Genomic DNA, 22,332 nt, shown 5'->3' on the forward strand with positions numbered 1-22,332 from the left:
GATGTGTGTATGACATTGATTCATTTAGTCTAGACACAATGTACATGACAATATGTACATGTTTTTAAAAAGGGTTGAACCAAGGCAATGACTGACCCAACACACCCCACAAGGCATTAGTCATTGCATATTGTGCAGCAGTATTTCTCTCTTTTTCTATGTCAAATTTTGACTTAATCCCTTTTCTCACTGAGAATGTTCCAACAATTCATCATACCTCTCTCTGTTTCAGTCACCCTTTCTCCCCTTTCACTCTCACCCAGTTCCTTTGGTTTCTTAATACCACTTTCTTATCTTTTGGATGTTTCAGTTTTTCCTTTTCATCAGTTTTTCAAACTCAACCATGTGTATGTATGGGACAAAAACATTTAGTTTAATCATGTGTAACAACTTCAACCTGTTTATCTGTATCCAGCCTCTGTCCTTCGCACACCCATCTTCTCTCTCTTTAATGCGTTTTAATGGAACTACATTCTTTCACTTGACTCTAGCCAAGGCAGTTAACGAACCAGACCAACAAGAATACACAACTGATCTCTTTCACAGTTTTGCTCAGCACACACCCACCCTACACTCTCTCATTGCTCTCTCTCTCTTGCCTTGTCACTGTTTGTAATGGAGTAGAGATGGGTTAAAATGTTGTGTAAGTAAGTGTTAATGCAAGTCAAAGAATAACAGATTGTAAAAAAAAAAAAAAAATAAATCTCAAATTCTGTGTAAGATCTTTGCTGGATTTTTTTCCCTGTTTCTTAAGGGCATAAATTTCAGACACTGTTTATCTGTGGTAGATAATTTCTTTTCATAAGGAAGTGGAAGGATTGCCACTTCTCTTGTCCTATATTTGTCCAGTTTCCCCAAATGTTTTAAGGAAACACTGCACGCCATGCTGAGATACCACCTTTTGGTGTAAAAATAATATTTTTTCCCCCTTACACTGTATTATCTTTGCTACTTTTCCAGACATTCAGCTAAAGAAATGAGAACAAATAATGTGGCTAAAGATAGATTTCTGAATTGGTTCGTTGCTAAGTTGTCTGTTATGTATAGACACAACACTGGTTTATCCCTTGTGTTAAGTGCGTTTTTTATGCTTGAATGATTCATCGGTTAGTGTTGAGTGGCTTAACAAACAAAGAAACATTTATTCAAAAATGGTCAGGTACAATGACTGGAGTGAAATTGAGTGAAAAGGCAGCCAATGTTCAAATACAAAAGCTCAAAGATTGACTTTTTAAAAAGAAATTCTCCTTGTAAGCAAAGAAAGAAATGAAGGATACTTTAAGACCTTTGCACAGGACTGTATGAGGAGACATTTTATTTAAATTATATTTAAATTCCTTGTAAATGCACATTTGGATATCTGTTACAGAGAAACTTATCTAGCCATTAGATTATGGTAACTTAATTGCTGTTGACGTGGCCTTCACAGTACCTTTAGCTACATGCCAGTAACACGTTACAGTTGCTTACTACCCACAACACTTGGCCTACATCACAAACAGGTTAGCCGCATTAATTAAAGGGAATGGCCTTAAGAGAAATGTATCCTGTATCTATGGTTTCAGTTTCTCTAGTCAACTCACTGCCAGTGCACAAACCTAACTTTGCCAACACCATCATCAGCCCTGCAACCCACTGCACTCTTGGTGTCACATTTTTGCTAGTTTAACATTAAAATTTATGTGATGAGCTGATAATAATTTGGAGCTTTTGCATTTACAGTATAGTGTAAAATGTCTTTTTTGGCTTTCATAAATACAAAGTGCTGTTTGAGGGTTTAGACTTGGCTTTAGTTTAAAAATTACAATCAAGTAAAGCTTCATAGCAACATGGCTGAAACTCTGACAATTGTTTCTCATTAACTTTATTGGTAATGTTTATTTTGTTTTCTTCAAACTGAAAAAATATATTATGGAAAGCATTTCTTAAACACTAACTAGGAAGTCTAATAAGGACGTCCAAGCAGTCTTAAAGAAGTAGCTCAAAGTGATGTTGAATTGACATCTGCAACATCAGTTTGACTTTCATTTTGGAGCATGCTGAACCTGATGTGCATTTACTGGACGAAAGTTTTCATCCCATCCTTGAAGTCTTGATCAAAAACTAAAATGATTTTTTTCAAGACATCAAATTAAAGAAAGAAAAAATGGTTTTGGGCAAATTATATAAAGATTAATAAGGATGTATATAATTTTCATCAGTGCTTTCTAATCCTGAACACATTAGCACTAAGGCTACATTCACATCACATGCTGATGTGGCCTGAATCGAGATTTTATAGCTCCAAATGACTGTGGGAACTAATAAATTACACATCAGAACTGGCTCACTTGGATACGTTTTCCTAGAACGTACTGCACAAGAGATTTACTAAAAACAAATGAAATTTAAAAAAAAAAAAAAGAATATCAGTAAGGCCTGTATTGTGAACAGTTTCCCAAGCCCATTTGGGACAGTCTCATAGACGATCCCAACTTTCACAAAGCTGGGTGTGTGCGAGAATAATTGAGATTATAGATGATGTCATTGTTTTTAAGAAATTGTTTCTCACCTGTAGATACAAGTCTTTGTGTGTGACTACTTCATTTGCCGAAACCTCCATTACCTTAACGTTTAGCTATGCCATTTAAGTAAGAATGATGACATCAGCATTCAGAAATTCACTTGATGTCAAATCTTTGGTGACAAGTTTTGACATTTTTATTAGAAAGGGCAGTTACAAATTTAAATTCAAGAATGTTTTAATCCATTTTTTTTCTTGAATTTTCAGGAAAAGGTTTATTTTATTTATTTTATTTTCTTAAGGTAATATTCCAATCAAACATCCACATACTCAGCATTTATAATCAGTATTTTTGATCTTCTAAAGAAAGTAATTATGCACTTTTTCAGTGTCATGTTTGTGCACAGGTAGGTGAATGCAATTAGGTGACGAAAAACACCAAAGTGTTATGTCTTATTGAGGTGCATTCCCATAGCTGTTATGCTTTTTTGCTCACAGTGCTGTCTGTCAGATGATATTCAAAGTATGTCTGTGTTTGCTGTCATTCTTCCTAAAGCTTCACTTGTGTTTGCAGAAGTGATTGTACATGTTCAGCAGCCTGACGGAGACAATATGTCAAATACCTGAACCTTAAAAACCATTACGTTGTCTTTTTATGCAGCTTAGTAATCATTCATTCTCCACTTAATGAAATGCACTTGATTAAAACAGTCTGACCGCCTGTATAACAGCAGATGTTTTGGCAGTGTGATGGTCTGTAGCTTTCAACTAACCACAGTCCTTCCAGGAGTAGATGTTCCAACATCTACTCCTGGGACGATTATGACAGTACAATTAGAAAAAACCTGATCAAGTGTTTCTTATTTCGAAGAGTTTCCGGGAGAAAACTTCCTTTCTTTAAGAAAAACATGGCAGTATTGTTTAGATTCATGAAACGATGTCCTTCAGACAGAGAAGACTGGTGTGGAGATGTTTGGCCAAAACCAAACACAGCATATCAACACCGCAAACTACTGCCAGCTGTCACTCAGCTGGCCATGATCTGCTCTGTGTACCAAAGTATTTTGGAGTCAAGTGTGAGACCAGCTATCTGACATGTTGGCCCCAATTGGGTCATTCAACAAGAAAATGATCCTAAGCACAACAGCAAATCTACAACAGAATGGCTGAAAAAGAAAAGGTGATGTGACGATCCGGTCAAAGTCCAGAGTCCAACCTGACTGAAATGCTGTGGCAGGACTTTAAGCAAACTATGCACAACCTCAATGAACTGAAGCGATGATGTAAAGAAAACAACCATAATTCCTCCAGAAATGACGTGAGAGACTGGAAAGGTCATATAGAAAGCAGTTACTCTAAGTTATAGGTGCTAAATGTGGTTCTACAAACTGTTAAGTCATGGGTGTACTTAGTTTCAAAAAACTAGAATCTTCTTTTGGAAAGTTTGTGGAATGATAGCTCGGCTTCACAAAACAGTATAATTATTTATCTTCTATTGCCCCTAGGTTTACAACAAGCCACCTATTGTGTGCAACATTCATTCCTATTATAATCAAATGTCAAGCTGTCTGGTATGGGAAACACCCCATAGTGGCATCTGGTGCCCATCAATCATTAACACAATGGAAGAAAGAATTTTTTATAAACCCCTGAAAAAAAAAAGAAGAAAAAAGATCTCTGTGCAGTTAGTCACTGTGGTTTAAAGAAATGTTCATTAATGACATTTAGTGTTGTGCTAGCTGCCTTTCTATAGAACAGATTGTTTGGTGGCTCAATAAAAGACGTGGAGCTACTGTGCATGTGTGAGAGAGAAGAGAGACACTGGGGAAAAAAACTTATTTACTATTTCCATGAAGTGAAAATAAAGATGTGCTTATGCATTACAAATTACTCACTCAATTCATCAGTTTCACAACTCTAAGCCTGCAGTTCCAGGATGATTCAGTGTAGAAATACATCAAAATGTTAAAATAATGTTGTTGTTGTTTTTTTAAAAAAAAACAACAACATTATTTTAAAAATATGGCATCTTAACATAAGGCTTGTTCTAGCTCACAATCTTTTAATTATGCACACACAGGAGTCACATAAAAGCATGACTGAATGTGACATTATGCCACAAACTGCAAGTCAACAGTGAATCATGTGAAAGCAGCAGGAAGGAGATGGTATGTTAGGAATCAGGGCGTGAGTTTTGAAGGACAAGATGAACGTACACACACACGCAAACTATTTGGTACCATGTTGTGATCTCCTCGTTTTAGTAACACTATGTAATTCAAATATTACTTTTCTTATTGGAGCTGCGGGTGGACTAGCACTGTGTGCTGGTATCAGTCCTGCAGGTAGAAACTCCCCTTTCTTTGATATATCTCTCGCATGACTTCACACTAGTCTAAGGTCAAGATGGCTGACTTCCTAGAAAATCACTTTCTTTCACTGAGCTGTTTATAATGCAGATAAGTTTAACCTGTCTTTCATAATGCCATTATTGCAGACTGCAGCAGCACCACTTTAACACAAACTCGAGGACTTCCTGTTCTTTTGTACTCACTTGGGTTGCAGGTATATGTGTCAGTAGTCACCTGCTTACAGTTTTCATGCTAGGTTAAACTAACAGCCTCTCAGCTGTACTAATAATATTTAACATACAGACAAGGGCCATACCAGTGCTGTGTTTTAATCAGGTGATACAGGGGAGAGTATCAACAAGCAGGGGCAGGGGACAAAGAAAACCATAATAAATGATGAAATGAATAAAGCGAACTGCTGTGTTGAATATACTGAAAACAGTAAAGCTAATAGTATTTGCACTCTTAGCTACAGTTCATAGACCTACTTTAAAAAAAAAAGGTTTAATATCAAAATATACTTAAAGTAAAAATACTGTTCATGTGGAATGAGCCCTTTCAGAATCTTATTGGATTGCAATTTTTTGAGGTATTAATGTGTACTAGCGAAAACCTATCATGGTATTCTTCTTTATTTTCATCGGTTACTGCATATAGAAAGACAGGAAAAACAGATGTTCATAAACACCAAACAAATACACATATTTCTTCTTTTTCTCCTTTTCAAGATACGTATTCATTGTAAAAGATAAAGTAATCAGTTACAGGTACTAATAGCCTCACTGTTTGAACACGTATTTACAGCTCATTGTAGTTCCAATTTGGACATCACATTAAGTCGATTCCAGTTCTGTGTTCATGGGTCATCTGCAGATCTATGAATTTGCTTTCTAATGTTGTTGTTACCTTTTGTTATCATTACATTGTATTAAAAATGTAGCTGTGTAATAGTGTAGCTTTCAGCAGTCACATTTCTTTTGTCTGTTGCCACTGTGGCTGCTGTTTTAGCAAAAAAGAAGTTTTAAAATCACTGACAGGGTAGTGATTTTAAGCTCTGTGGACACCATACAAACTGAATTGCTTTTAGAGATTATCAAAATAACTTACTATAATGCAATCCATTACACTATCCATTTGTAAATTCAATAAGAAGAAAAACTGCAGTACTGTATAATTTAGCTGAAGTGGGAAAGCTTCACATTCTGGTTCTAGAAACGTCGCTCTTTTTGCTGTTGATTTCCTTCCATTTCATCATCCTTTCCAAAGCTCACACTCGCCTCCATAACATAGTGCTCGGGCCAAATGGTTTCGATTTGAAGGTCATGAGTGTGTTTTGGAACCCATTTTCTACATCTTGTAAATTCTTCCGCTAATGGACACCTGAGAGTTAATTATTCATCTACATCATTTAGAAACTGCTACAGAGCTTCTCCTCGAATGCATCTCAGTGCATTTTTGCATTTTATAGCTCCTTGTGTTTTGTTTTTGTTTTTTCACTCCAAGTTTTAATGAGTGTTGTTTTGCATTATGCAGTACCTCCAGGCTTCAATTTAGCATCTGGGAAAGTTGGCTTGACTCCAAGACTGTGGTCACCCAGTGCTTATTACTCATTAAGCCTCATCGGAGGGCCGAGTGGGCGCAGGCTGGGTGGGTGCTGGGTGGGAGTTGCAGTGCTTGGTGCATGTTGTTGTTGTGGATGCTCTAGTTTTGAAACTAAACTTGGAGATGAGAAAGTGAAGTGAGTTTAAAAAAGAAAGTGTTTATCATTTGCATATCCTTCTACTTTGTCAACAAGTGCAATATTTTTCCTACACATCATGGCTCTAGAGTAAAAAATTATTGTACTGAACGTGGTGTTAGCTTCTTATTAATTGGCATGTTTATTATTGTTTTCAGGGTAAAACTGATTTTGCTTTGCTTAAACTATTCAAGGGCAGTAAAACTGAAGCTTTGAAGCAAAAAGGAAGTAATATATTTCAGCAAATCAGCTTAAAAGCATCAGATTAGTCTCCCAGAGGCTAGATTATGTTAACAATGGCAGCATTTTTGACAAATTTCTAAATGACCAATTTGTCCAACTTCATCAAGGTTAATTTTTTTTAAATGCACCCCACTGACTGTTAGTTGGAAAAGACTACTGTGTGGTTAGCCTTAGGCATGTATGCCAAATAGAATACACATTTATCCAACCTTCATACCAAATTCATGCCAAATGGAAAGTCTTTGTTGTTGGGTTTTTTTCTCACACATAGGCAGGCCACTAAAGTATGTTTGGAACTAAAGAATGCCTCCAGCCTCCACTTTACTACTCAATAACCATCTCACTCTTATTTTCAAACATCAGTCGTTGCTAACCTGTTAGCTCTGGCCCATTTCAGCCAGGTCACCCTTGTGGTGGTTGTCAACATCATTCAGCTCAATCTCCAACGCCCATTGTTGTGAACTGCAGGTGGCAACAGTAGTCTTTGTTCTGCTCTGGAGATCTGCTGCAAGCTGCAGGGACCACTCTAACCAGAACCTTCGGCAGGTGGGGAGCTGGTTCATGTGCCACTAAACTGAGCTCGCAGAAGCTGCAGAGCAAAACGAGCTGCCATCACCAGCTGCTGAAATCTGTCAAGAAGTGGGGGAGATGGCTGGCGTTTCCTCTGTTATTTATTCTCATTAAATGTATATAGTGTTAGTTTGTAACTCATTTAAGCAAGCGTAGGTGTACCGTACGTTCATGTACACACGTACCACCCCGCAACCACCACAAATAGAATCTGATTCTAGAAACACTGACAGGGGATGGAAAACAGTCTTTATGACATAAAGACTGGAAATTATAACATATCCAACACACTATTCCAACTGGGCTAGGCTGACTCTATTTGTTGTTTAAAGAGTCAACCCTAAATTCTGATAGGGCATGAGCATTACGTTACATGTTGCTGTGTTGCAAAGCTCTAATTTCATTATGGTCATACGTTGTCATTGCCTTTTTTTGCCACCACCTTGTTAGTATCTGGTTAAGGATGGGCAGCAAAAACTATTCAGATGAGAAGGTGTTGAGTGTGTAACACCTGGAAGTACTGGTAATTCTCATGTTATAGTAAAAATAATTTTTAAATAAAATGGAAAGATGTGTGAAATAATTTTCTTTTACTTAAAGCCTTGAAGCGTTTTGCTCACTACACTAAGTGCTGTTTTATTGGTCAGTCACTCTTAAGACAAACTATGGAACAGTTCTCACTGTAGTATTTGCATCGTACAATGGTTTACACTTTTTGAATTGTGAGGCTTTATGTTTTTCAACGATGCATAATTTGGGTCAGGCATATTCCTTTGCCTGTATTTGGACTGGTCAGTATTGAGAGATTCAGACTATCCAAGTAGTTTTAAGTACTACTCTTAAATAAATGACTTTACATGCATCACATAGCCAAACGTTACTAGATGGCCTAGCTGAGTTATTGCATAAAGTCACTAATGAAGTCATATGTCTATGCACAATTAACTTCTACAAGTGCTTCATCAGGGGCGTCTCACTTTTCTCTGAGCCTCTGAAGGATTGCTGTGAGACTGCCCATCAGAATCTCTTCTTGAATCACATATTGTCCATTAGCTGTTATTTTTATCTTATTGTTGCAAGACATTTTTTTAAGCATTTTGTCTGTATTTTGTTGGACGGTTCACATAGAATCAAACATCTGTGTAAATCTGTGGTAAAATTTAATCATTCACCTATAATGTGTCTGTCTGCAGACCAAAAACTCATGACTGCGCAAATAAACATGCAGACACATTCGAGGACCCACCCTGTGTAGTGCAAACAGAACCGTGTTTTACATCTGTCGCCCGTGTGGGTCTTGGATTGTGTCCAGTTCTTTAGAAGTTATACGGTATAATGTTATTTTCAACTAATTGTGCTTTCAGTCGTGGAAAGTCCCATTATTTGTAAAATCTAAATATATTTATTATTTTTAGCTTTCAAACTAAAGGCTGGTACTTTCACTTCTTCTAATCGGGGACACTCCCAATAGGACACAAGGTTGTGTTTTATGTTCTTGTCTCCCTGAATGTGTAATTTCCCACTGCATGTTTGGTTTCCTTTAGGTCTACCTGCTGTGTCTTTGTGTTGCTCTACCTGTTTTTCTCCCTGACTGTCGGACAGACGACAGCTCACAGAGGTTTTATTTCTTTTGGATGAGTCTTTGGGAGGAGCTCATCATAAGTAGGTTGCACACCCAGCCCTGCACACCTGTGCATGTGTATGCATTGCGATGCGGTTGGGTGGTGGTGAGAGTGGTATTGTGCCAAACCCTAAAATAACCCAGAGTAATACCTGTATGCAGTAAAAACATACCATTAATCAGTCTGGTGTAGGTCGTGCATTAGGGTAAAAAAGGAAGTTACTGGAAGATGGTGGATTATTTTCCGTAATGGCACTTTATCTGCCACAGTTTTTCCATACATGTTGTGGAAATCTTGAATTAAGTGTTCCCTAGTTTAAGCTGTCATCTGCATTAAGATGCCAAATACATTTTATTTTCACATCATCACTTGACAAATGTATAAAGTTTTCCTTTTCCCTCAGTTTAGAAAGTGCTTCCTGAACATCACCTAGTAAACTGTGTGTGTGAGCACTTTTCAAGAAATGGGGGGGCATAGTGGTTTTGTTGTGTTTGACATGGTTAACGTCAGGGTGACAAGAGATCTGAATCTGAACTTGTGTAATTGTTAACTACAGAGGGACAGGCCCACCTATGCTTCAATTAAAAGGGGAGGTGACAGGAAGAGGGCAAATACAGGAGAGGTGGTATTTTGTTTATTCACCTCATTGGGTACAGACAAACTGGTTCTGCTGTTTTATACTGCTGGTGTGTTTACAGAGAGAGAGGAAGAGGCGACTTTTGTTGTGATTTGGCACTATTTAAATAAAATTGAATTGAATTGAAAGAACTGCATGTCCAGTAAGGTTTAGCTGTGATTAATTAATCAACTACAATCCTCAGTACTGGGTTGATTTCAAACTTGAATTTCTAAATAAGTTCCGAAAGTTTCCAAAGAGACTAAACACTCTGTTTGGTCAAAGTTATGTTGACCTCCTTGTCCTCCGCTGTGTATTTTCTGCATTTCTGCTCCTCCATTGTTTGATCCCAGTTGTTCCAGTTCGCAGTCCAGCTGAGTAGAAATAGAGTTAAAAAATGCAGTAGAAATGTCTGTTGTGGTGTAGATCAGTACCCATTGTAGGCTTTTCCCCTAGAAATCAGGTTGGCAGAAGTGTTCAATTCAGCACAACTGAAACACGTATGTTTTTTGTAGTTTTTAATACATAATGGATGACAGTCGGGAATTTAACTTTCTATTTTCACTGTGTATAGTAAAAACAATGTTTTTGACAGAGCGTGGGAAGTAACAGGTTCTATCTGGTGGACTTACATTAAACATAATAGGCCATTTAATGTGCTAGCAGCCAGCAGGAAAGATCCAGAAACGAGAATTTCACCACTTAGCTTCTTCATTTTCAGATGCAGTGTTAGGTTTCTGAAAACATCTTCACAGTTTTGTTTTGACAGAACTACAATTTTAGAATAGAATAGAATAATCCTTTAATTGTCCTACAAGGGGAAATTTGGTAAATTTTATTAACAATTTGGTAAATTGTATTAACAATTATAAGACAAGCCTTAAACTTAAAGACATAAATGTAGTTTTATCTGACGGAGGTCTTTATTTTGAAAAATTAGAATGACATTTTTAGCATTAGGAGTTAACCAGACTATATTTAAAGAAAAAACACATGACTTGGCAATTTTGTAAATTAACATAATCGTTACACTGTTAATGAACTTCGTCACTAAAAGTTGTTTCCATAATGAAACATTCCTCGTCAGTAAATGTTACTGCAAGGCGTCGCCTGCTGTTCACTCCCAGTTTAAAGCTTCTGGTGGCTCAAAGTGCATCAGTGCACAAGGTGACATACCAGAGCTGTGAGTCATGAATAAGGCGTGCTGGGTAGGAGAGGTTTCCTTGTGTACAGACATAGTTGCTTGCTGAGCAACAAATATCTGCAGTTATCGTGACAGTGCATGCCCATAGACCTCTGACCCTTTTATCTGATAAAATGCCTCACTTACAGATTTTAAGATTTTCTTTTTTCCTAAAAAGAAAATTGTAAAAAAAACAAAAAGAAAATTCATTCTGAATAAGCAACTATTCACCATGATATTCAATATTAAGAGAGCTAGTGTCAATGACAAAGGTGATGATGCGTGATTCATAACTTCCTGTGGGTGGTAGAGTGTCTCACCTGATTACATAACATAATATTATTGGTTTAAACAATGAGATCTTAAAAAAATATCTTAGAAGCGATCTGAAAAGAGGGAAAGTAACACTCTTATCAGGAAAATCTTACTTTCACTAATGACAGCGTTTCATTAGCTCCTGGAGCAGGGACAACTCTTGACTAGGTTGAAGGTTTTATGATTTCAACTCTACACTGGACTGCAGGTTAGTTGAATTCGAGCTAACTCATTTATGAGTAAAAGTGTTCTGGATTTTTTTTTTTTTACAGAATCTGCCAAGACTAAATCAGAGTCAGAGTAAAGCTTCAGCAGGCTTTTAGCCTATTTTAGCTCATATAGGTTTGGTTTAATAGCACATTTGTGTTTACAATTTATGGTTTAATGTCCTAAAGTCAATTTCCTCCAGCAGCTGTTTTCAGGAAACAAGCTTTTAAAAGCAGTCGAGTGCAGGAAGGGGTCAAGGGGGCCATGCGTGAAGTGGCTGCTTGTATTTTTTGTAAACTTAATCACATGACTACAAACACAAAGGGAGACTGACAACATGGAGAAGCAAAACGATCAGAAAGACATAGAAAGTGACCTTAAGCAAAATCAGCACAGAGGGCTTTGAAATGACTACAAAGGGATGCAAAAAGCAAAAGAAGCATGACCGACAACCTTAAAGAGACAAAATAAGAAATGCCACCTGATACACAGAGACGTACAACGGGAGTGAATTTGGAGCTGGCATTGATGAAGTGTAAAAATTCATGTTGTCCTGAGGAGTGATATAAGGTAAGTGGACTGTTCCTTTAGATCCACCTCTATGATAAAATCTACACACATTTACACAAGGAACAGAAACGCATTAAGTGGCTTTGCCCTGACATTAGCCAGTTTTATTACTGTCTCTGAAGGATGAACCTGGACTTTATAATTTCAGTCCAACTGCAAAATCTGGCAAGGTCTGGACTTTTAATCTTGCTGCTTAAATCTTATTGTGGGCATATGATTAAAGAGTCTTGAAAAAGGAGGGGGAGGCCTGCAGAGGTATTGGGAAGAAGGCCTCACCTTCCTCATACCTGCATACTTATAAAGGTGTGTCTATTTAACCTGCTACAGTCATCAGACCCCACCTAGACACACCCTGGGGACTCCCCCTGACTTTGAGGGGTCAGGGCAGGAACTGGTATTTGTGACATGGGTTCTTGTACTCTTTAGGATATCTAAATAATACCTTTAAAAACTGATCTGCATATGAAATACAAGGTCTGAAATGCCTAACCCATGATACTAAAGCTTGCATTGTCTTACAAATTGGACCAAACGTGTATTACAATTTAAAGCTGAAGTTTTGTAACAAAATTTTAAGTCTAGAGCTTTTTCCTCCCTCTGTATCGCCCTCAAACACACACACATAAGAGGCTGAGTGAGCTAATCAATCAAGCCCACAATCCGTGACAAACCTTGGCTGGAGATTAACTGACCAGCTCACATTCTCTCTCCACCAGTCTCTCTAACACTCTCTCATCCTCTCTGTCTCAGAGGTTGTAGTTAGGGTCATCTCCATGTACACAGTAGTGCAGCCCACCCACTAACACATACACATGCAAACACAGAACCCCCCTGTGGTCTGAGCTCAGTCAGGAAATGAGTTTTGAGCCCGTCTGTCATCATGAGCACTTCTCTCTCTCCACGTCCTGCAGTGAGTACTTATGAAATGTTTCACAGCTGAAGGCTAAAGTGTGAGATAATTAAGAGAGTTCAGTTTTACAAGTTTGGTAGCAGCTCATTTGAAGCTGTTTGTTGAAATGTAAGGCTTGATCAATGAAGAATTTACCTTACTGAATCTTTTGCAGTGATAAATATTTGATGAGATACCTCAGAGTGAGACATTTCAGAAAATGTTTTTTTTTTTTTTTAGCTACAAAAAACATTTCACAAGTGACAGTTGTGTATGTTTGCTCACTTGGTCAGTTACCAAGGGGTGCCCGCAAAGGAAGCAATTTGCTTTTACGCTTTGCTCGCTGTTTCTTGCAAGCAGACATTTTGGGCTTTGGTTGCTTACGTAACCCTCTAACCTTTTTAGTACCTTGTCATATGTCAATCAGCTGTCTCTTTAATTCACATTAAAAGTCTCTGTGATTGCTTGTTTCTGAGTTGAGAAAGATTTACTTGGACCTGCCCACTTTATGTTGCCAGTGGATCTATCTCCTTGAGGTTGTAAATGACATTAATTTTCAGTGGTCTTTTTTTCTCTACGTTGCTGCCCTGTTAGTATTGAAAGGGAAAATAAATTGTGATTGTCAAATTAGCTATTTAGCTAGCCTAGAAAGAGCTTTTAAATTCAGTATTATAAAGCCTCAAAGCTAAAACTAAGCTTTTATTTATTTTGCTTTATTCAGGACGGTGGCGCAGTGGTTAGCAAACTAAACAAGGTTCTTAGTTCAGTCCTACCATTGTCTGTCTCTATGTGTTAGCCCTGCAACAAACTGGTGACCTGTTCACAGTGTACCTTTCCTATCAACGAAGAATGACTGAAATTGCTTTCCAGCAGTGAAATTGTAGCTTGTAACACTTTGCAAATGTAACGTTAGCTGCAAATGGCTAACGTAGCCTAGCCTCACGACGCCCCAAAACACTTCTCTTAAGGTCTTCTCACTTCTGTTGTCGGGTGAAATCGGAGACAGAGTTGCATAAAAAAATCAAATTGTGATTAGTTTGGTTGCTAGTAGATTGTCTCCTGCAGTGTTTGTGGACGATGTCAATTACATTCTGAGCAGTAGTGAAATTTCAAGTTTGATAAAAACTGGAAAAGGCGTTTGAAACTTTTGTCTTCAAAGTAAAAGTTGTGCCTTACTGCTGCAACCAGTGTGTTGTAAAAGTGGCAAATTTTACTTTCATTTCATTTCAGCTTTGTTTGTTTTGCACTTTTTACAATTTTAAATTGCTTGGCCAATATTTGGTGAGTGTTTGTAGACAAGTTGATGTCCTCTGTGCAAACTAGAGGCAACTTGAGCAACATGTTAGTGACCAAATTAATTGCAAGGTTGTTTTAGATCGAGTATTGTGCATATCTTTGTGATCATTCCCACCTAGGGATTGCCAAAAACCTCACGTAACCACTTCTCATTTGGTTCAGGAATACAAATTTTTCTCTAGTGATTTTTGGTTGCTAGCAGGTTATCCAGTGGTCTCAAGGCCTTAGCCATCATATTTTTAAAATGTAGTTATGTATTAACACCATTTGTGTTTTTACTCAAATATGTATTTAAACATTTCTTTAAGACCATAGACAGTGTGAGGTTATATTATTCTTACAGTTGCAGCATTTATATATGACTAATTTGTTTCGCCAATTAGGTTTTGTCGGGAAGCATAATTGGAAAAACAAATTAGCAGTATATAAACATAATTTCTAGGAGTAAGGGTTGTACAGTAATGAGGAGAGAATTATAGCGTCCCACATTCATCAGCCATTATATTTTACTTTCTAATTACTTTTTCTAAAAAGAATAGGACTTTGTTGGGTCCACTGAATGTCACACACCATTTAAATACTGTAAACCAAGAATGGTTTTCCTATTTCTGTCGTCTTTTAACAACTAAAAATGTCTCTCTGCTCTCCCAAGCTCCTGTCAGCGCATATAATCTTTCTCGGAGGGATTAAAATACAATGGACTTGTTTTGATTGCTTTTAATCAGACAACACAGACTTGGTGTCATGAACAACCAGCCCACTCATGTTATGAATGCATCCACTCGTATGGCGAGGAACGGAATTAATTGCCGCTGTCCATCTGTAGTTTTTATATATGTATGAAGATTGATTTTCTCATTTAAGTTAAAAATGTACATATGAGTCACTGAGGTTCGCTGCTTCAGCTCAGTCTGACAATGGCTCTCTGTGGTGGGTTTTGAAGCTGGTGGGTGGGTGAGAGTCTACTCAACAGGCAAAGTTGTGTTGTTACCAACACCTCCATTATATGTCTCTCCTTCAGAACAACATTGAATATTTCTGAGTTTATGTTACAGAGCACTTTGACATTTAAAGACTGAAACCAACTTAGACAATTTTAAGAGGTTCTGCACTTTTGCTATTACAAATAGCTTATTTGTTTCACTTTAAATGTTTTTGTACCAGCTCAGCTTTTCCACTGGGGAATTTTCAAGTTTGTGTTGCTGATATACTGCCAATCATTTTTCTGTAGGTTTGTAGGGTAATCCATCAAAGTGAAGACAAAAAGAGAGTCGTGTAGCTGACATGCTGACACACAGAGATGTGACCTCTCCTCCAGGACAGGACAGGAGCTCTACAGAGCATGTCATCTGACAATTTGCTTTATCATGTGTACTAATTTGGAGGTCTGCTAGTCAGCGCAACAGCTCAGTTGAGGCAAGGGCTAATTTTTATTTTATGCAGTATTTAGAACTGGAACTATTAGACTTTCTATTTAAGCCACCTTATTACTATCTAGATCTGAGACTGTTGACAAGACCAAATAAAATTTTAGCTATATAATGAAAAGTTGTAACCTTAAATTACTTGCCTGGTTGTGTCTTTTTTGCTCTAAATAGGAACATATTTAACAAAATGAGCATTATGTCACAATAAAGAACACTTGAAACGAGCATTTGAAGCCATAATCTCATCAAGAAAGCATTTACTGCGACCATTAATAAAGTGAGAAGTGGGCCCTTTTCTCATAGACTCCAGTATAATCAGATTTCTATTTGCAACCAGAGGATTCATCCCCTGGTGGCCATTAGAAAGAATGCACTTCTGAAATGTCTGGTGTTCATCTTTTATATGGAGTTGATAATTTTATCTTCATCTTTTGTTTTCAGTTATGTTGAGTCAAATTATCTAAAGCAGCACAATGGGGTATTTATTTTTTTGTAGCGCTTTGATCTTTTTATTCTGTCTGATTTTATTTGATCATCTGCTTACATGCTCTGTGTTACAGATGGAAAACAGTTGCGTGCTGGTATCTACGATATCCGGTCTTTGCTTCAAAAGTGCATAACTTTGAAGTCAAAATTGAATTTAGAGGTTTAGCGTTCACTGCGGAGGGCAGGATTTGATAAATTTCAGCCTTCCTCTCTCCCATTGCTCCTCTTCATTCCACACAAATGAAAATGAGCTCATGTGGTTAAAAAAAATCACAGGAGCGTGCCTTGCTAATTGGGTGTTGTTCTAATTTCAGTTCACAATGTCATTTTGTCTTCCAGGCAGAACCGTTTGTCCTTCAGTTAATCTCAATTTCTACTCTAAATGCCCACTTTAGTTGCAGAATGTCTTTCTCTGTAATAGCAGCTATTAGCATTCAGACTCAAAGTGGTATTTGGTTGCTGCAAAAGCCGTAGTTTGTTAAGGATACAGCAGATTTACTGTGTGACATTTGCTGAGATGAAAGATGATTAAATGCTCTGCTTCTCTCTACAGTCTCCAAACTTCCAGCGGAACAAAGAGGAGTTTCCTGCTTCGTTGGAGAAACTCCGGCAGCTAATAGAAGAAGAAGTTCACATCCTACAATCATCCATTGTTGATCAGGTAAATGGCAAAAACAAGAGAAAACCTGCCTCCAATTAATGTAAAGTAATGTAAAGTAAAACTTGTATAGAAGAATATAAATATAAAAATGAAAAGGTTTCTGTTATAAAATATAATCAAAAAAACAATTATACATGAATTATACAAGGGTAAAACAAGGGTTAACGTTATAATATAACAAAAATTACAATGCAGGTATAAGATATGATGAAATGCACAACTCATCTTTCATGAGTGAAGTCATTATAAATTTGTCTGAAGGTCAGTAGAACAGCAGCCGTAGGATCTGAAACATAAAACCACCACTGAAAAAAGCCCTGTTAGATCGTTATCACCTGTATTATTGAGGCATCAAGTATTTTATGCTTGATGTTGGCTGGAGTTGGCAGTTTCGATTTTAACGTAATGTCTGTTAAACATGAATCTTTGCTAGAGGGTATGGGGCTAATTGCACAACACTGCCTTAACTGCATTCCTCCTAACAGTCTGTATGGGGGTTTGTTTTTCTTATTTCCACTCTCTTTATGCCATTGGCTTGATTCTTCCCTTCATTTCTCTGTGGGAATCTGGGCCCGCTTCTCTCTGTCTGCCTCTCCTCCTCCCTTCCTTTCCCTCTTTGTGGATGTCTCCTGAGGCCATGTTCAGACAGGCAGCTCAAATCCGATTTATTCCCCTACTCTGAGGCCTTAATTGCAGAAAGTAAAATAATAAAAAAAGAACAATCGAGATAAACCCGCTTTTGAAAAGCTAGTCAGTTGGTTTTAATGTCACACTCTGAAGTTTTTTATGATCATAGTTTCATAAATGCAGATGTGCTACCAGCCAGTCCTACTGGGAATTTCGAAGATCTTAACTTTTTATCACCTCCACCCTGTGCTCTTACATAAAACTGATTGATGAAGTGTATTACCCAATGACATGACATGGTAGAGAGCACTGTTAGAGATTACCACATATATGATATTCATAGTCAAAAAGTAACACAAGTTAGTTTAATTTTCTGTTCAGCTGAAGAACTCTGATTCAGAAATTTAGTCACTTTCACTGTGGACAGTGAGGACTAAAGATCATATCTGGGAAAAACAAATCAGATTTGGCTGCTGAGTGAACATAGTGCCAGTTTGTCTCTCAGACTGAGTCACATGGACACATAGACACACAGACGAAGGGGAGGATGAGGGTGATCGTCATGTTCTGCCAGGATGACTCAGTCGGTCTGTTGTCTTTCAGCCTACAGCCGCTCACTGAAGGACTCTGTCACCTTGACAAGTTCAGACTCACAACCAGAACTTTATATTCCAACTTGTTATGTACTCATAGGGTCTCAGTCCATTTCTTTTCACCTCCTCTCGTCTGTCTGTATTTCTCATGCCTGGTGATTCATCCTTCTTCTGTTTGACAAAGTGAGACTTCTGAGAGCTGTTGCGTAGTACTCTGCAGACTAAATATATAGGATGACTTATAAGGTGGCTTATCTGTGCTTTGTCTTTTTTAATTGTCAACAGTTTCTCTGAGATTCAGTTGTTAAGAATTTTTCTTACCTCACCTTATACTAAATAAAACAGTTCATACGCTGGGTGTGTGGATCCGAGACAATAACAGAATAAAAAATAGTCACAAATGGACCAGGATATGTCAGTACCAACTTCATTACCTTGACTGCTTTTTCTGTCTGTATGATCTGTCCATTGTGTGGTGCCAGCATCAACTGGTGGAAAGATTATGTCCTAGTGGACTTCCGCCTAATTAAATGGTAAACAGGTTTTCACTGTAATCTAACAAAACTAAGACTCTGTTGTCTACTGTAGTAGCTCTGGGCATCACCACTATGGTGCCTTGAATGAAATGCTCATTGTAAGGTATCAGCAGGTTATACTGCTTGGTTCCCAGAGTTGAATTAAGCCTAGTCTTAGACTAAAAGAAAATGTTAATCTCGGAGTAGGCTTAATTAGTGGCTGGGAAACTGAGCTGTAGTTTAGCAGCCTTGTTAGCATGTTAGCGTTAGGGTAAAATTATAGCTAAAGGGTAATGGGGTTATTAGCTTTTTAAAGCTGTTTGGCTACAAACCAAAGTAAAAGTACTTTTGGCTGCTCCCTCATTTCCCAAGGGGAAGGGGGGGGGGGGCATAATGGTTGGATTTGCAAGTTTAATTTGGCAGGAAATTTTTTTTTTGCTAGATCCTCTTCCTCATACAACCATCCAAGTTTGGGACTAACAATGGAGTACACTTATTTATGCTGCCCGAGGCTGGCTTTGAGACTGTCAATTATATCAGCATTCTTTAATTTCATTGTGTATATAGTTTGATTTGAATATCACCATGAAATATATTGTTCAGTAGAGGTTGAGACATTTTGTTCAATATTACAACTTCCTGATTGTCCCAGATGAAGAGTTATTTATCACTACTACATAATCTTTATCAATCTGATTAACATGGTGGGTTTCACAACACACCATGTTTTTGACATGTTTTCCTCTGTTCGCATTAAAGTTGTGTTGACTAGTATGAAATTGTTGCATATTATCTTTTGTTCCCAGAGTTTACATCATACAAATAGATTCTGAGGAAATTTTGCAAATATTATTCCTAGATTGAGCAGAAACTGGAGGTTTTCCTGTCTTTTTTTTTTTTTTTTGTGATATTGCTGGTGGCCATCGAGAAAAATTTACTAGCACTAGTGAGTGGCACCTGAAAGCTCTAATGACTGTTCCATTTCAGGGTTTGGTGTGTGAGGCCACAACAGGAAAAGAGGGACTGCTGGGATTTGCTGTTCTGAGCCAAGAATTGACCTTTCACCTCCAGCAGCTGCAGAGACGGACAGAGCAAGAGCTCAGCAACATACGAACACAGTGAGCCAAAATAGTTTTTGTGGTTTGGTATTAGGAGTTGTGAAAGTGTTTCCTTTCAAAGAGCATATTTTTAGTTTCTTGTTTCTTGGACTTGAGAAGAATGGATAGTTGATGAAGTTTGAGTTTTCTTGTATCTTCAAGCACCTTGTAACTTCAAGAACACTGCTGAGCAACACCATTATCTGTTTTTTGTTCATAACCTTTCTGAACAATGTTAGTATGTTCAGTCCAAGACACTGGCTTAAGTTCTTGAATCAGGATTTTCTTCTGCAATCTGGGTTATGTCTTAAATCACTCCGGAAATATTTTCAATAGATGGTATTTGTTGCATCATATGATCAAAGTACTTCTAGTTTATTGTCCTGATGGTAGTGAGAATTTCTTCTTCTTCCACACTGGTGACTTTGGCTGTCCAAAGTATCACCGGTCTCCCTGCACCTCTAATCTCCTACAGGAAGCATTAGTTAATGTTCATGCAATAACACTGTGTAGGTTTATATGACAGTACGTAGAGTGATTACATTCTTGTCAGAACTTTTCTCATTTTCTGAAATGAAACACTGGTTCTCATCATCTTGGCACTGGAGGTATTTATATCATGGTAGTTTACTTCTACAAATGATGCTTCTTCTAACGTCTTAAAAGAAGAAACTAACCTGTCAAAGCCTGTATCTTTACATTATCATAAAGATAAAACATTAGCAACCTATTTAAGAAGTAAGGCTCTACACCCCTACACACGGGGCTGTAGACTGACTGCTGGCCTGAACACTGGCTTATCCTGATTACCCTCCTACATATTAATGCATGATAAAGATTTCAACAGTCATCTTGACAGGCCAGTTTTCTCGAGAGTAGCTTGTTTTTTTTATTTCTGTTGAAACTGTATCACGCTATGACAGGTTAGTTGTTGACAGATTTTCTCTCTGGTTCATTTCTGCAGTAAGGACATCTGGAGATGATGAGTTTTTTTCATTGTTTTGTTTTGTTTGCTTAGTGAAAACAAAAAAAGTCCTTTTGCACGTTAAAACCCTTTAGAGTGACATACTTAAACAAACTGAAAACACCCACTTTCAAACCTAATATTCTAAAAAAATGAATCTGCTAACATTAAAGTCAGTGTTTACTGAAGGATTGGTGCAGGAAATTATATGACAGAATAGATCAAATTCACAATTTATTCTTTACATGTTGACTAGTATCAGTAATCTTAGAGTTTAGGTTCCCACCTATTTCTTTGATTGAAATCTACTGCTATGTGGTACTTCACCACATGAGTGAGGGTGGAAAACACCTCTGTTGGTTTGTGGTGTTTTGTCACACACCCGAAACATAATTGTGGGAGTTTTGCTGTATCTCATAACAGGAGCGGCTCTGCTGGAAAAAGAACAGGATCCTGCCTGCCTTTATATTTGGATTTCCCAAAAGAGGGAGTGGAGGGAAATGGAGAGAAAGTGAAAGTTAATGGCTCTTCTAATGAATTAGGTATATTTATGTGTTTGTGCACATGGTGATCTGTGTAATTTAATTACCATCAGTGGAGACATCCATACACTAGCATACTTTTTGACTCATTCTTATTCTAATGAAAATTATTAGAAATTATTAAAAGCCATTAACCTCATAATCTTAATACACGTAATTCCCTGGTGTAAAGTTGCCAGTGGTGTGTGGAGACATTTATTGGTCTTTTCTGGGCTTTTGTTGAGTTTTACTGTGCAAAGTTATGATTTTAACGTGATTGAATGTGATTGTCATCTTCAGTGAAGCATGAATAGACTTAGAAAAACTGTTTGGAGCAGCATCTGCAACCCGTCCCTCTACATCTCAGGCAGACAAATAACAAGCACATCCACGTTATGTAACAGTTGGCCAGATCAACAGAAGTATGGATGTATGCTGATTGCAGTAAGATATGTGCATGCTGGATCCTCAACCCCTTGCTATATGGAGTTTTCTCCTGATAGCTCACTTCACTGTGAACAAAATAGTTGAATAGCTGGATCTGTCCAAACCTGAAGATCTGTAAGGCAAGATCTGTAAAACAGAGACTTTAAGAATAAGAATAAGAATTTTATCAGATTAAATAGGGTGAAGTCAAAAATGTTTACACCAGTAAACCAAAAAGGAAATTCATTGTATGAGCTTTGTTCTGACTGTGCTGAAGTTAGCAGGTAAAACAGCTGAATTATATGTATATGAAAAAAAGACCACAATGCTGATGTTATTTGTTTTATGTTACGTTATGCATGAAAAAGTAAAATAAGTTGCTCCATGTCATTGGGTTTCTCTGTACGTTGTAAGGTAGGAGATAGGTAGGAGCTGCTGTGAATTGGCACTACATTAAGAAAATGTCATTTAAGTGAGCTTGTGAACTGTTAGCAAATCACAGTAAATCAGATGGTAACAGGTCTTGGTCACCGCCCTGTTCTGTCTTCCTCTCTGTACTCCTGCCATCAACCCGTCTTTTGGCAGACAAGACGAGCTGAAACACATCTTAGGATTGAAGGTGTGGCAGCATACACACACCCACCCACACAGACACACACACACACATTATTGTGAGCATATTCCCGGAAACCTCCTAATTTCTCAACCCTGTTGGTCCTCAGTGCCAACGCTGATCGTCTCTTGTCACAGCTTGGATCAAAAGCTTTATGAGCAGAGATGAATAATTTCCCAGTGAAACAGTTACATGTTTTCATCATGTTGCCCTGCCCAGTGGTACCAACTTATTGTATCCACTTAGCTTTCTGGAAGAAGACGTCATCCTACATTAAATTTATTGGGGTTTTCTTTGGC

At 37.7% G+C, this 22,332-nt stretch overlaps 1 protein-coding gene across 1 annotated transcript in view; it reads left to right on the forward strand.

The window, feature by feature from the left end:
* LOC102205028 (cingulin-like protein 1) overlaps window positions 1-22,332 on the forward strand; it is a 54,071-nt gene that overhangs the window by 3,781 nt on the left and 27,958 nt on the right. Inside the window, exons 2-3 of the mRNA XM_013908898.1 lie at window positions 16,570-16,677; window positions 19,400-19,530. The gene's annotated coding sequence lies outside the window, so the exon portion shown is untranslated. The remainder of the gene's footprint in view (window positions 1-16,569; window positions 16,678-19,399; window positions 19,531-22,332) is intronic.

The sequence above is a fragment of the Pundamilia nyererei genome, unplaced genomic scaffold (assembly GCF_000239375.1).
Source record: "Pundamilia nyererei isolate P.nyererei 1_Seehausen unplaced genomic scaffold, PunNye1.0 scaffold00016, whole genome shotgun sequence".
Lineage (NCBI taxonomy): Eukaryota > Metazoa > Chordata > Actinopteri > Cichliformes > Cichlidae > Pundamilia > Pundamilia nyererei.